The sequence below is a fragment of the Crocodylus porosus genome, unplaced genomic scaffold (genome assembly GCF_001723895.1).
Source record: "Crocodylus porosus isolate Cpor-Errol unplaced genomic scaffold, CroPor_comp1, whole genome shotgun sequence".
Classification (NCBI taxonomy): Eukaryota; Metazoa; Chordata; order Crocodylia; family Crocodylidae; genus Crocodylus; species Crocodylus porosus.
In genome coordinates, this window is record NW_017728949.1 from 47,348,035 (window position 1) to 47,364,504 (window position 16,470).

The window sequence follows — 16,470 nt, forward strand, 5'->3', positions numbered from 1 at the left end:
ACTCCTCCCTTCACTATCCATCAGCCAGCAGTCAACCAATAACTGAGAAGACATCCTGGCATCCTCTCGAACATGCTCTCTTCTGTACTTCCCACTCCCTAGCCCTAATTGCATACTGGCAAAATAATAGGAAAGCAGCAAGGGAAGAAAGGAGCACAATGAGAAAACAGCTTAATAAGCTACCTAGCAATCAGTGAAAGGCTCTGCACTGTGAAGGAATGATACAAAATTTAAAGGGGGAAAGAAAAGCTGTCTCCCTATTAGTAACCTTCAACTCCACCCAGTGACTAGCAATTTTCTTTCTCCTTCTGCTCTTTATTCCTGAGGAAGAGCACAGAAGTGCAAATATGTTTACTGTCTACAGGCTTTCTTAGAGACTGGCTTAGTTATCCAGAAGTTCAGGACAAAATGCTGTTGTACATTTTAAAAAAGTATTTTTTTTATTAGGGAGAAAACTGAGAGGTTCTTTGTGGAGTGAATATCAGAAATACTTTATCAAATTAGAGTAATTAAAAACCCAGTGACAGTAACTTCCAACTATCTTCAAGCTAATAAAACAGCTATTAATGTTATCTGTACAGGTCAAAGATGCCAAGGCAATAGCTGCACTGCAGTGACAGAAGGAATAAGGAAAAACAAAAATCAAGGAGGGAGGTGTCATGCTCATATTTGTTTAACAGAAAATGGTGGCTCTCTCAGCCTACAAAGATTACTTTTTGATCTATAATTTTCTTTGTCTATAATATGAATTTTTTATTATAGGAGGATTCCCACTCTATGCTCAAGTCTTAATTAGCACAGTAATTTATTTAATTTTGGGGAAGTATACTAGGAATTCAAGTTTTCAGCCTGCAATAAGCTCTCTGAAAATACCAGAGAGAGACAGAATAATTGGCAGACATTTCCTGAGTGGATGTTTCTCCTTGAAGTCTGAGATGCAGGTAGTGCTTGCATAGTATTATTTGTTGCGGTATTCCAGTCATGGACCAGAATGTCACTGTCCTTGGGTCAAAGCAAAGATTCATAGAATAACTGAATTAGGAACTTCCAAAGCATGTGCCTCAGTTATACTGACAGGTCCATTCATGATCTTCACTAGATCTTGACAGAGAGGTAGTTAGCTATGTTAGTCTGAAGGCAGGGTAGAGGCACACCTTACAGACTAACTGAAGCAAAGCTGCATAAGCTTATGCAAGCAACAGCAAAGCTGAGGAACAAGAAGTCATCCACAGACTGGATTACATTAAGTATGGTCTAAACAAGGACTATGGATTCTTATCCTACTACCTGGATTAGTTTTCATGTCCATATGGATTTGTTGCTTTGTTGTTACCTCCAAGCTGCTTTCCTAGCAGTGCCCCTTCTTCCCTTTCCCCTTTCCTATCCCTTCCGTCTTTTGTATTTAAATCACTCCTATTTGACAGCGTGCTCTCTGCCTGTCCTTTTATAGCCTCTGATAGAGTTGTTGTTCATGAAACTTATGCATCTCTGATTTTGTTAGTCTACAAGGTGCATCTCTCTCCTGCCACACCCCAGGGGAAAACCAGGAGCAGCAGTCATGAACTCCTAGAAGGAGGTTTCAGACTGGATATAAGGAAAAACTTCTTCATGGTTTGTGTGACCAGATTCTGGAATAGACACCCAGCAGGGGTGGTGCAAGCACCTACCTTGGAGATCTTCACAGCAATCATATGATTGCTATGAATGCTATGAAGATCTCCAGAGTAGATGCCTGCACCACCCCCTTCAAAAGGAGACTGGACACACACCTTGCTGGGGTTATTTGACCCCAGCAGTCTTTCCTGCCCAGAGCAGGGAGGTTGGGCCTGATGATCTCACAAGGTCCCTTCCAGTCCTAAACTTCTTTGAATCTGTGGATCTGGGCACCTTCTAGATCTTGACAATGAGAAGTCTTTACAGTCTCTTAGAATTGTCCATTTCTGATCTGATATCTGTGTTAAGTGTAAGCTCAGCAGAACACAACCACATGTAACTAGGTCATACCTGTGTAAATGAAAACAGAATAAACCCCAAGTCAGGCTGAATTTTAAACATGCTCAAAGAAGACATTTGGGGCCAGAGCCAGACTAGCAAATTAAACACCTAAATAGGATTTAGGCTGAATTTAAGTACCTTAGTCACAACACCCCCCCCAAAAAAAACAACATTTGGGATAGCCCAGATCCAGTGGCTACTATGCATGTCAGGTCCTAAATGTCATTCATGTGAACTCCCTGGACATTCTATAGCTAACCTCAGGATTGGCGTTCTCAGGCACCAAAATTAAAACCATTTTGAACTGGAAATTGCAGAAGAAATTATCTACAAATTGGATTGTGTTAGGTATGGTTTAAACAGGGGACTACAAATTCTTATCGTATTACCTGGATTAGTTTTTTGATCCCTTTGTTCCTATAGGTTCTTTGTTTCCTGCCTCTCCCAGTACTGCACCCTTCCACTCCCCTCCTTTTCTCTCCCTTCCCAACCTGTATTCAGATCTCTTATTCCACTTTATACACTGCTCTGTGTTCATCCTTTCACAGCATCTGATGAACTGAGCTTGAGGTCACAAAAAATGGTGTTCTATATGTACATATCTTATTTACTTAATCTATACCAGTGATTCTCAGCTAGGGTTCTGCATCACCCTGGGGTTTCTTAAGATCCCTTAAGGAGTGCCACAGCATTAGTACTGCTGGGTGTGTAAACACAATTAATAAGATAAACCCAGAGATTTCCAATAGGAATCCATAATGTTAAAAGCATTCTGACCTGTTGTGGTCTTTCTGAGGTCTGTAAGAAGAATTGCTTTATTCTTTTTCCCTACCCAAAAACAAGAGAAAACTAAGAGGTGGCATTTTTTAAGGGGTACCTTGAATCTACCCAGGGGTACTTTGGGTGAAAACAGGTTGAGAACCACAGTTCTATAAGGTGCATCTTTAGCCTGCTTTCTGCCCAACATCAGATTAGCATGGCTAACAACCTCTATCTGCAACATAGCATTTGCCATATGAGAAAGGATCAGCAGTTCATTAAGTACTGTATTCTGCTTTTGTAAGTATCCACTACCTCCTGCTTTAAAGAAAAGTGAGTATATGGAATGTACTTAAGGTCAATAGCCTTTGCTGACCAAAGTCAAGTTATATTCTTAGCATGACTTTTGACTTTCCTACATGCAAGTGTTAATTCAGTTAATTGCTGCTTTTGAAACTCCAGCTACAGTATTTTCATGACCCCTATGCATAGCAATATATCCTGCAAAATATGTCACTATCGGTATAATCATCATTAGCATTGAGCCTAAAGGCCTATTGCGCCTTTATACAGTAAAATCCCTGTTATCCGGGATTTTACTAACCGGCACACTCTAGTAAACAGAATTTCTGGCCAGCCGGATGCCTGGAGGGGGCGGGGTAGGGGGGAAAAGCTCACATGCTGCCGCCCCCCCTGCCCCCTGCACCACGTGAGGCCGCAGACAACCCCCTCTGACCCCCGCCCTCCGCTCTGTGTCTGGCTGGAAACCCTGTGCCCTCAGGTAACCAGCATTTTCACATTACCAACGCCCCCTTCCCTAGTTGTGCCGGATAGCAGGGATTTTATTGTACTTGAGAAAAGGGTGCTTGCATTATGCACTTCAGAAATGTTGTTGATGATGGAGAGTTTAGTTCCAGTACTTTGCAAGAAGAGAGTAGACATACCACCCCAACTGCATCCAATTTCAATTGGTCTTAGAGCTAAGTGGGCCAGGGCCTGGCTGGTACTTGGATTGGAGACCCCTTGGAATGCCATGCACTGTAGATAGAAGCAGAAGATAGGAACTGAGTTGTTGTTGTTGAACACCTCTTAAAACTTCAACCATAAGAACCAAATGAGTTCAGTCAGTTGTCAATGCTGAGCTGTCAGACATGAATAGAAAAAAGGACGCAGTATGAAAAAAGACAGCATCCATCTGAAGTGTTCATTGGGTTGTTGATGCCATTATACAAGCAAACCAGTTTTTTTAGCAGTTCCTGTGGTTGTAGAATAAATAGCTGTTGTACCTTTATTAATGGTAAGTCAATCCTGCAGCTTAGCAGATCTCTAAAAATGGCATATCTAGTCAGTAAAACTAGACATAACGGCAGATAACTGAAGTCTGGAGTCCCACTCCCAATTTTGTTGTCTAGTAAATAAAAACACTCCACAAGTTAATATGACACTAACAATTCAGAAGTCTCTTGCAGAAACAAACAGTATCGAAAATGAAAACCCTTTATTTACTAGTAAAGACTATGCACCTTAAGAAAATAACTTGACAGTATTTCTGTGGGTGCAAGAAATACATGATTAGTGTCAGAGAGCATAATACACAAGGGAGAAAAAGTAGTTGTCACTGTTACTTAAGAGCAGCTCCTAGTCTTAGTTACTGGGCTGTAGAAAGTTGGAAAACAATGGTCACAACTGCACAAAGCACAGTGGCTTCAGAAGTCTTTGTTTTGGTTTGGTTTACTTTGGCCTTTTTTTTATTTTTTTGCCTTTGTGAGATGGAAAACTGCTCTCTTCTGGAATATTAAACATACATTATAGAACAATTATAGTTTAACCTGTAGAGGAACATAAATTCTGCTAGAAGTTAAGCAAGCAGAGGGCAAAGATCCAGAACTATATCAAAGGTTGACTAAATTGCTGTAACTAACACCTCCTTTTGGTGACAAGCTACAACCATGTTCAGCTAGAATAGATTCAGACATGCACTTACCAACATGTAACTTACATTGCTCAACAACGTTGAGTCTATTTTATTGACTTGAGTATAATTTACACTGGTATAACATATAAGACAAAGGCCAGAATAAAGATGGGTAGATAAATGAATTAATCATCAAGAATATATACAGGAACATGGGTCACTTTTAAATTACACTCTTCCTGCACCTCGGTATAGAAGTTACACTACCTTTGCTTCAAATTACTTACAGATAAATCACTAGGGTTAACATACCTCATCTACCCAAAAGTACTCTCAGATACAATTCCCTCACAAAATAATATTTTTCTCATGGCAAATAATTTTATGCTTAAAAAAGCCCCAACCTCTAGATTCTGGAAACAGAGCTCTTAGTAAAAAAAAAGATATAGTTCTTGGCAAAGACAAATCTACTTAAATGGCTTTCACCAAAAGCTGTTGCTTATTTAACTAAAACTCAAGATCCTTTTACCTTTCTGCATCTGAACAAAAAAAAGAGCTGAGAATTAGTTCAAGTATGGATATCACATTTTATGCATGAAAGATCTCTGAATAGACTTCACTCAGTCACTTACAGGTCGGTAATTGAAAGATTGATTAGGACTCCTTTTTCCTCCTGCCAAGTTAGCAGGTAGGATACAGCTTTTTTTTTCATAAAGAGTCTCCCTCACAACCCCAATAATATGCTATTTGATCAAGCCTTTAAGCTGACCTTGGGTAAAACTAAGTTTGACCTAGATGGCAATCATGTGTAGAAGTGCATGAAAAAAATTCTTGCGTGTGCCCTGAGCCAGCCTGGAAATTTCCATTCTTGTGTTAATAATGACTTTAATAAACAGTATCTAGTGCCCTGTGGAACTGGAATGAATAAGGTTCACAGCATGGGGTTTCTTTACATGTATGTCTTCCAAGAGTGAAGGTAAAAGAGATTTGATTGATGAAATGCCTGTGTTCCCTGCAGTCATCCAATGAAATTCAGTCACTGGAGTGAATTTTCCTATGCAGAACCAGCAAAGCTTTTGGTAACATGGAATGCTTATAGTAAATCACTCTTGAAGATGTTGCAACACAGCCTACGTTATGGGAAAATGTTTGCTACCTTGTATTATCCATATTTTTTTCAAGAATCAGAATGGAATGCATATCATGTGTAAAGTATTTATTTCCTGTTCTGGCTGTACCTAGTGATCTTAGCAAGATTCCCAATTATAGTTTTATGGAAAACAACCCGGTAGAACATAATAAAAACAAACTTTCTAAGCCTGGATAGAAAGGTAGGTTCTTGCAATCAAGTTCACAAATAAGGAAGAGAAGGGAAAGAAATCCAGTTGATCTAAATCAGTGGTTCTCAACCTTTTTAGATATCCCTTGGACTATGGCACAAGGCTCCCCTTGTCAGACTCAAAACACAACCTGATAGACTCAAGGCACCCCTTGGAAAGGGGTTTTCACTTGATTTTGACTTCAGAAACATCATAAAGCAATTCTTCTGTTGCAAAGAACTTGGAAAGACCACAGGTTAGAATGCGCTAAACACCATGGATTCCCATTTGAAATTTGTGGGTTAATCTTGTGAATCACATTTATCAACTTAACTGCAAACATTGCATGGCACTCTGTGGAACCTCAGAAAAGATCTCAAGGCACTGCAGGATGCTGTTGCATCCTGGTTGAGAATCACTGTTCTAAACATTCAATAGCTTTTCACTCAATGCTGCAAAATCTAATTTCAGGCATCATTACAAATGACCTTCTTTCCCACCCAACGCATGTCCTACTAGAGGGTCAGGCCCAACTAGGTCCCCTGTGATGAAATACCTTTTCCAACTCTCTCAGTGCTAGAGTTCATTAAGTAGGGTGGGGGGACTGGCATAGCTGAGAATAATCTTCAAACACTAAAGAATGAATTAACAGATAGTGCCCTTTGCATGCTTTGGAGTTCTGAGTGCTATGCTTCTCCCTCAAAATAAAATACTGATCCTGGACTGTTGTGACCTTAAAATCACCCTGACATCTGCTGAGAGGGCAATGCAGCAGTGTGCAGGCAATCCAGGAAGTTTTTGGAGAGAGTTGGGAACAACTTCCTGGTTCAGGTGCTAGAGCAGCCAACTAGGGGCCATGCTCTTCTTGACCTCACAAGCAGAGGAGAATTGGTGGGGAATGTAGTAGTGGATGGCAGCTTGGGTAGCAGTGACCATAAGATGATTGAGTTCAGGGTCCTGAGGGAAGGAAGGATGGGGAGCAGCAGAGTAAGGACCCTGGACTTCAGAAAAGCAGACTTCAACTCACTCAGGGAACTCATGGGCAGGATCTTCTGGGAAGCCAGTCTGAGGGGAAGAGGAGTCCAGGACAGCTGGCTGTACTTAAAAAAAAAGCCTTACTGAGAATGCAGGAGCAAACCATCCCAATCCCCAGGAAGACTAACAAGCATGGCAGAAGACCAGCTTGGCTTAGCAGGGAACTCTTCAGTAAACTGAATCACAAAAAAGGAAGCTTATAAGAAATGGAGACTGGGACAAGTAAATAGGAAGGAGTATAAGAGCATTGCTTGGGCATGGAGGGATAAAGTCAGGAAGGCCAAAGCACAATTGGAGTTGCAGCTAGAAAGGGATGTGAAGGGTAACAAGAAGGGTTTCTACAAGTATGTAGCAGCATTTAAAAAATGGACTTACCTGAAAGAATGGAAAGGACTGCCTGGCAGAGAGACAGAGTTTGTCCCAGCAGGGACACTGTAGGCTCTGAAGGCAAGTGAAGCTGTTTTGGAGGCAGCCCTGTTGGAAGTGGGAGGGGTGACATAACCTCAGCAAAGTTTTGAAAGAGAGCCGTTAGCAAAAGCCTGGGAAGGGCTCAGGGCTGGGATTGGCTGAGAGGCTTGGATAAAAGTGAAGAGCAGTTTTCTCGTGGGGGGGAACAAGAGAGAGAGAGAGATAGAGGGGGTGAAGGGACAGGCTGGAGACAGAGTCTCAACACAGCGGTTCCTCGAAGAGCCCCCTAGGAGTGCCTTGAGGAGGAGCAGAAAAGGCTGCCACGGGAGAGATATAGCATTCAGTTCCTCTCTTCAGCCCGGGAGCCTGCTGAGGCAGGATCAGAGAGGGGCTGATTCTGTGGAGACTCCAAGCCAGCCCTCAGTGGTGAAAGAACAGGTTAGGGACTACTTAGAAAAGCTGGACATGTACAAGTCCATGGGGCCAGATGGGATGCACCCAAGGTTGCTGAGGGAGCTGGCTGATGGGACTGTAAAGCCATTGACCATCATCTTTGAAAACTCATGGTGATCAGGAGAGGTCCTGGATGACTGGAAAAGGGCAATCATAGTGCCTATACTTAAGAAAGAGAAGAAAAGGAGGATCTGGGGGACAACAGATCAATCAGCCTCACCTTAGTCCCTGGAAAAATCATGGAGCAGATCCTCAAGGAATCCATTTCTAAGCACTTGGAGGAGAAGAAGGGTATTGGGAACAGTGAGCGTGGATTCTCCAGGGGCAAGTCATGCCTGACCAACCTGATTGCCTTTTATGATGAGATAACTGGTCTGTGGATGTGGAGAAACTGGTGGATGTGGTGTACCTTGATTTTAGCAAGGCTTTTGATATGGTCTCCCACAACATTCTTGCTGGAAAACTAAGGTGTATGGGCTGGATGAATGGACTGGCTGGAGAGAAGGTGGATAGTAAGGTGGATAGAAAACTGGTTGGAGCACTGGGCTCAGAGGGTAGTAATCAATGGATCAATGTCTAGTTGGCAGCTGGTATCAAGTGGAGTGCCCCAGGGTCGGTCCTGGGGCTGGTTTTGTTCAATGTCTTGATCAACAACCTGGAAAATGGCACATAGAGTACACCATCAGCAAATCTGCAGATGACGCCAAGCTGAGGGGAGTAGTAGATACACTGGAGGGCTGGGCTAGGATTCAGAGTGACTTAGACAAATTGGAGGATTGGGCCGAAAGGAATCTCACATGGTTCAACAAGGACAAGTGCAAGGTCCTGCACTTCGGACAAAACAAACCCATGAACCAGAACAGGCTGGGGGCTGACTGGTTAGCAGAAATTCTGCAGAAAAGGACCTGGGGGTTACAGTGGACAATACGCTGAATATGAGTTAGCAGTGTGCCCTTGTTGCAAAGCTGGCTAATGGCATACTGGGCTGCATTGGTAGGAGTATTGCCAGCAGATCAAGGGAAGTGATATTCCCCTCCATCCAGCATTGGTGAGGACACACTTGAAGTACTGTGTCCAGTTTTGGACCCCCCACTACAGAAAGGATGTGGACAAATTGGAGAGAGTCCAGCAGAGGGCAACAAAAATGTGAGGCAGCTGGGGGATATGACTTATAAAGAAATACTGAGGGAACTGGGCTTATTTAGTCACAGCGTTCATGAGCCTGGTACCTCGAGATATGTACAAAAAACACTTAAAGCTGTGTCTATGTCTGAGTCGCTGATTCTCTGAATCACCATTGAAGCTTTAGATTCAGATTTGGATTTTGCTGAATTGAATCAGGGACAGTGATCTGAATCAACTAATCAAATCACTGTCCCTGATTTGAGCTGCATCTGAATTGAATAGGGCCTGCTTCACACACCCCTAGTGTCAATATAATAACATGTACTGTAGGCAGAAGATGATGTTTTACAAATAACCTGTTTGCTTCTCCTCTACGGGATTTGGTTTGAGTGAGATAGGAAAGTGTAGATTTTCTTTAAATATTACTTCTCATATCAGTAGGTACAGTGCAATTCCCTCTGCGGGAAAAATCACCCTTCTCTGGAACGTTCTCCTAGAATCTTTTGTCTCCGAGTCAAGTAGGACTCATCAACTTTCTTGCTCAAGGCCTGATTATGCCTTTTCATCTTCTGTACTCACTGAAATGTCTTTAGTTACTTCTGTCCTATGATTCATCTTTTCATTCTTTTATTCCACATACACACAGGTTTTTGTTCCTAATGTAACATTGTTTACACTGTATAATCAAATTAATCCCTGGCTTACACCCCATGACATTTCACTGCAGTCAATGAAATTATACATGAGAAGTAAAGTAGAGCAAAGTCCCCTCTCCCTCCCCCTCCCTCCATGTGACCATTCTTTGAGGTTTGCTTTGTGATCCCAGCACCTGCACCCAAGTTATTTAGGAGGTGCAAGGAAGAGAAAATACAAATAAAATATGATAAGGAAAGAAATTGAGTTTCAGAGGAATCTGACACGCCAAGTCATATGTTCTTGCCTTCAGTAAAGGAAAGGGCTTATGACTGGCACACTTTGCTTTCAGAAACAGGAAATGTCCCTGACACGCTTGATTTGAACAGAGCAGAGACGAGAGGGATTCTTGGCTATTGGTATTTGACTGTTTCCTTTTACTTACTTTGAGGCCTTAATGGTAAGTGCGGGATAGGAATCTGAATGGGAGAGTATGAATTGGTGCTAAAAATGAAATAGTTTAATATTTTCCTCTGTTACAGGTGCAGGGTACCATCAGTTTCTTTAGTTCCACCAGGTATTTTAGTTCCAACTGACTTTCTAAGTATCTGCAGCATAGCATAGTTCTGTATAAAATAGCAAAAATGCACCAGAGCAGCATGAATTTCCCAAGTTCCAGTGCAATTAGATGTCATGGTTATCAGCTACAGTAAAAAAGGGAACAGGAGAATGAGAGCAAAATCAATTTAGCAACCTTCTCAAGAATAGTCAAACTATGAAAGACAAGTTTATTCTCTTGAGTAAAGATGCTGACAAGCCAATCAGCAGATAGCTGATCTGGTAAAAAAAACTACAACTAGTTTTACCATTAAAATAGAACACCAATATTTCTTGGACACAGGCATTACATTTCTACTGGGACAATTGCAGCTGTTCTAGTAGCAAACATAAGCATACATGCATTTACATAGTTTCTCCTGGAACTGCCATTTCTGTTCCAGAAGGAGAGGAAGTAGTTGGAGCCTGGATGCATGTACTACTTCCTCTTCCAGAAACATGTCTAGCAATGGACAATTTCTACTACTAGAAGTGATGCCTGACACAGGATGTTAAACCTTAAGCTGGAGTATCTTTTAAAATATGGAGATAGAGGCTACACTGTTATGACACTATGAATCAATGATAACTCAGAACTCAGCTGAAGTCAATAAATGACTGAGACCAGAATTCAAATTCTGATTTCCTTCTACAACATTTAACAAGGTCTATATTCCTTTCCACAGTTTTATACCTTCATTTAAGTTGTTTTTTCATGCCATACCATCTTTTTTAGGCCTTTTGAAAGAGAGATAAATACAACTTGGATTCATTGCTGAATTCATCTTAAAGTCAGCAGAGACAGGTAGCTCTTTGCTTGATAGACAATGTAACCAAAAGGTAGACAATGGTGTAACCAAGAAGACACAAAAAAATCTGTTTTTTACCTCTACCCAATGGCTAAACAACAAAGAACGTGACTGTCTTGAATTGCACTGCAGAAATAATGATGATACATACAAATTACCTGTTCTGTCTCATGGATCTTCTGTGGAAAAGGGAATGAAAGGTGGTCAAAGTGAGAACATCATTATCTTTGTTATACATTCTAAACAATATATGCGAAGTGCCTTGAACATCAATATAAAAGGGACATTGTATTAATGAGCACATTAACTTTTTTAGTGATTATTACTGACCTTAATAGCTTCTTTCTGATGCCAGGTAGACAAGGTTGAAGATGACAGCACTAGGGAATAGACTAGATATGGGCTATGTATAGGAGTGTATATGTGAACCGAAAAATATCAAAAAAATCTAGTAATCTACATTTTTAGTTATTCACATTTACTAATATAACTGTCACATTTTCTCACCTTAGGGGAAATGGCACTCTGGGAAAACTTGTATTTTGGCAGTGCCCCCACCTCTCCCTTGTTAGCAGTGCTGCTGCAGGCAGAGGCAAGCAGGCAGGGGCACAGGGCTCAGTCCAGTGGAGAAGCAGAGCAGCGTGGTGTGCCAGGCAGGTGGGCAGGCAGGCACCACTGCTGCTGCCCATCCCAGCTCCTCCTGAGCAGTGACTGGAGCCAGGGGGAAGGCTGGGCTGGGCACTGCTCCTCCTTCCTGGAGCAGGGATTGCCCGGGGCAGGGGGAGAACACTGCTGTGAGCACGGGCTGCTCATACATGTGTGTGCTTGTATCGTGCATGAATTGTATGTGTGTGTGGCACTGATGCTGCCCTGGGTGGATGCCTACATTGCCCACCCCTAAGGCCAGTTTTGGTATTATCAAAGGTGTCAAATGTAAGATATGGGAGGTCACTAAGTAATTTTGCTAGTGAGGCATCAGATGTCCAGTTTTGGGGGTTCATACTTAAAGAAAGGCATTGACAAATGGTAGAGTCCTGAGGACGCTCCAGGGCAATAATAATTATACGTGGTTTAGAATATATGACCTAAGGAAAGATTAAAGGAATTGGTTTTATTTTGTCTTGAAAGAAGAATGCACAGTGGATTTTTATTAAATTATTTCCAAGAGAAAAAGGTAGTTGTAAAGGGATGAATCACAGAATTATAACATCATAGAAAATTAGAGCTAGAAGGGATCTCAGGAAGTGATCTAGTCTAGCCCCATGCTCAAAGCAGGACCACTCTCAACTATATCATACTAGCCAAAGCTTTGTCTAGCTTGGTGTTAAAAACCTCCAAGGATGGAGATACCCTCTCTGAGTAGCCTGTTCCAGTGTTTTACCGCCATCCCAGTGAGAAAATTCTTCCTCATATCTAACCAAAATTTCCCTTGCTGCAACTTGAGACCATTGCTCCTTGTTCAGACATTTTCCACCACTGAGAACAGTCTAGCTCCATCGTCTTTGGAACTACCCTTTAGGTAGCTGAAGGTTGCAATTAAATCCCCTCTCAGTCTTCTCTTCTCCAAATTATATAAACCCAGTTTCCTCAACCACTCATTAGAAGTCATGGGCTCCAGCCCCCTAACCATTTTCATTGCCCTCCACTGGATCTCTCTAATTTGTCTACATCCTTTCTGTAGTGGGGGGCCCCAAAACTGTACACAATACTCCAGATGTGGCCTCAGCAATGACAATTAAATGCAAACAATCACTTCCCTTGATCTTCTGGCAACACATCTACCAATACAGCCCAGTATGCCATTAGTCTTCTTGGCAACAAGGGCACACTGCTGGCTCATATTCATCTTATTGTCGACTGTAACTGCTAGGTCCTTGTTCTCCATGGCCATGGAGAGAAGAACAAGAAGAAATTAGATTATGTTTTATCAAAGAAAACTTAGATAGCATATTAGGGAAAAAAGAAACATTATAATGCTCAAACACACGTACACTTGAACAGGTTACCTGGGGGATCTATGGGCTCTTTTTCACTGGCACTTTCATAGGGTTCACACTAGCATTTGTTTGTGATGGTCTGGACCAGGGATCCACAAACTTTTAGAGTAGTAGGATGGGGGCTTATGCCTCAGTCACCTTCACAGGCTGACAGTTCCCTGCCCCTTCCACTGATCCTCTGGTGCTCTAATCACCTCCCTGTTCTGTGCCTTCCTTTACCCGCCAGATGCCACGTAAAACCATGGTGAATGCCAGTGGAGAACGGAAAATTTAGCAGTGAGGGCACAGAACAGGAAATGTTAAGTCTCTGCTTCAACACAGCCCTTTAATTTAGTGCCCCACCCTCCCAATTGAATCAGACCTTGCAGGCCAGATCCATTCAGTCCTTGAAAGCAGAATGCAGCCTGAAGGCCATAGATTGCCAGTCCCTGATCCAGGGATACATAATCTTGCTTTTTGTGGGGGTTGACCAGGATACTCTCCTGATGTCCCTTCCAGCCCTACACCTTTCTATAATTTTGTAAAATGTGAATCACCTTAATGAGTTAACTATTACGTGTCAAAGCAGGCTGAGCATTCATGAATAATGAGATATTTTTCACAGTAATAAATGAAGGCAAAAAAGTATACAATAACATTTGCATGAACAAAAAACAATGAATGGATTTCAGCTATATTCTAATATTTTCTGGCTTAGATTCCAGAAGGTTATACTTTGATTTTTTTAAACTTAGTTTTGTTTTGTTGTCTGATTCTGGAATATGATAGACTTGGATATAAGAGGAGGTATTTTTGCCACATGTCATGCTAGAAATGTAGCAGAAGGAAATATAATCGATTTACATACTCCTGTTTATAAAGATACATTCATTTAAGGAATAAAAACAGTATCTTGTGATGTATTGACCAATAACCCATCATAAATAATGGAGAGGTAAGAGGAATAAGACTGTGAATGACCCATTGGTTAATACATGTTCACATAAAGTTTTGAGCAATTTAACATAGCACAATTTTTTGTAAAAAATCAAAGTTTTTTTTCACAGTAAAAAGGCAAAATACAAGAAATAAACTTTTTTTTCAGTAGTTATACACAACCTTAATGCAAACTGTATTCTGAAGATTCATTTGTTTCAGATTCCTATTTAGAGGTAAGACACAAGGGTGCTTATTTTCAAACTGCACTTTACAGAAAGAGCAGAGTTTCACATGATCACAGACTGACACCTAGTGAACAATGTCAGACACGGAAACACTGTTGCTTATCATTTTGTTACCCATTTTTATCTAAAGTCTACAGCTAAGCTATTATAAGCAAGTAACAGTGTCAGATTTTCCTAGCAGTCATGTAGGTAAAACCAATATTTTAACCATACATGACTAGCCAGCCTTAAAAAATGGAGTTATTTAGCACTCAACCTATTTTTAAATAGATCTTTACATTATCCTGGGCTTGAGTCTAACTTTCTAAAATGTTACTATAGGGCATACTTCCCTTAATTCGTACCATATTGTAGGAGATGGTAGTCTAGTAGTTTGTACATTGAATATCATTTACATTGACCTAAGGTTCTCACAAGAGGCAATCAGGAGATAAATTAGGGCTGTGCAAAGCTTCAATCGCTGATTCAATTCAGTGGAGATTCGGCCTAATTCAGTGGCCGAATCTCCGAATCTGAATCAAATCAAGAGGCCCTTTAATCTCTCCGAATTGAATCAGAACCCTCCAAATTGATTCGGAAAGATTCAACAATTTGGACATAGACACAGCTTTAAATATTTTTTCTACATATGTCAAGGTACCATGCAGCTCATGAACACTGAGATGGTAGGGCAGATGGTGCATCCCATGGGAGTGTGGGGAGCTCCCGGTGCGCTTGGCAGCAGATCCAGAAGTGGACCAGCAGCACTTCTGGTCCACTTCTGGGTCCTCTGAGGAGCAGGCTGGTTCCCACCCCCCATCCCCAAATGGCTAGGCAACTGGTGCCTCCTGGGTCTGAGGCCTCCTTCCGTGGCTGATCACCATCCCAAATTTGGGGTGAATCCAATAAATCCTAGAGCACTGTAAGGTTTAAATTCAGTAAAACTAGTATGGTTTCACAGGGCAGCAAATGTCAATGGAAAAAGATTTTACAGTCATTAAAGAATCCTGCATAAGGTAGCGGGTGGGGGGGGGTGGGATTTATAATTGGAGGTAGGCATATGCCATTTAATAAATCCACTGGTCATTCACTCTTGTATGAAGACTTTGCATTTACTGGTCATGAAAGGTCATGACAGTTCAGTCATGTTCACCGAGTATTGGTCAATTGGTGGTCCACAGACTTATGACAGAAAAACAGTTCAACCTCTCCATCTATCAGAGATCATCATTGTGCACAAGCCACTATGAAGACAGTGTGCTGTAAACCCATCTTTCTATAAAATAGTGCTTGCCTTTCATTTGGGGATAGAGTGCATATACTGTAAACCTTTTGATATTAAATTTCAACAAATGTAATTGCAAACCCTATGTAAGCATCCTGGAAATATCAGTAGTGGTTATAACATTCATCACAACCCCCATTTAACATGTGAAAGTATACTTGAGAAGACGAATATATGAAGAGAAAAGCCAGGGAAAGTGCATGATGTCCCACTTGAATCAGGAAAGGAATCTGTGGAGAGATCTAAACCCCCTGACTTTGCAGGCTGAATAAGATGGGGAAAGAACAAAACGATGACAAATCATCTTGTTCTAAAAGGAATCTGCTGCAACACCCAGGAAAGTCACAGAGAACTTGTGATGCTGAGTATCTCTCAGGATCGGGTTCTGATAAGCCTTTGAATTACAATGCCATCACAAACAACCAAAGAAATTATTACATAACTTTAATAATTTGTTTACATTTCTTAAATCCTACTTGTGTTGTTTAATGCAATTCTACAATTAAGGGAGATGTGGAAAGACTGGCACATGAGAATACATACTAAGGAGAATACAAAAGTAGCCATTTTCCACATTTTCTGTACCATTTTCTTCTGGACTGAAATGTCTGCTTGCCATCCAGCCTCATCAGTCTTAGTCCCGTCTCCTTAATCTTTCAAGGTAGAAATGCTAATTACAATCAAAATTAAATATATGAAAAGGACACAGTGAAACTTTATTATTCTGGTTGGTAAAAGTAGGTCATGTATTTGGTTTCCATGGTAACCATTGCAGAAAGATTGTGTGTGTCTATAGCTGCCCATTGCTAAGGGCTATGTCCTTTGAGGAGGCTACAAATTATGCAGATACTGCTGACTTAAAGCAAGTTCTTTACATTGTTTTGGATACAGCTAAGACTTCATATTTAATGCCATTGACAGACACTTTAGGAAAAAAATTATGTAATTTAGGAGATATAAGGTCAATTAGGTTCTGAAGAAACTCAAGAGAATGTCAT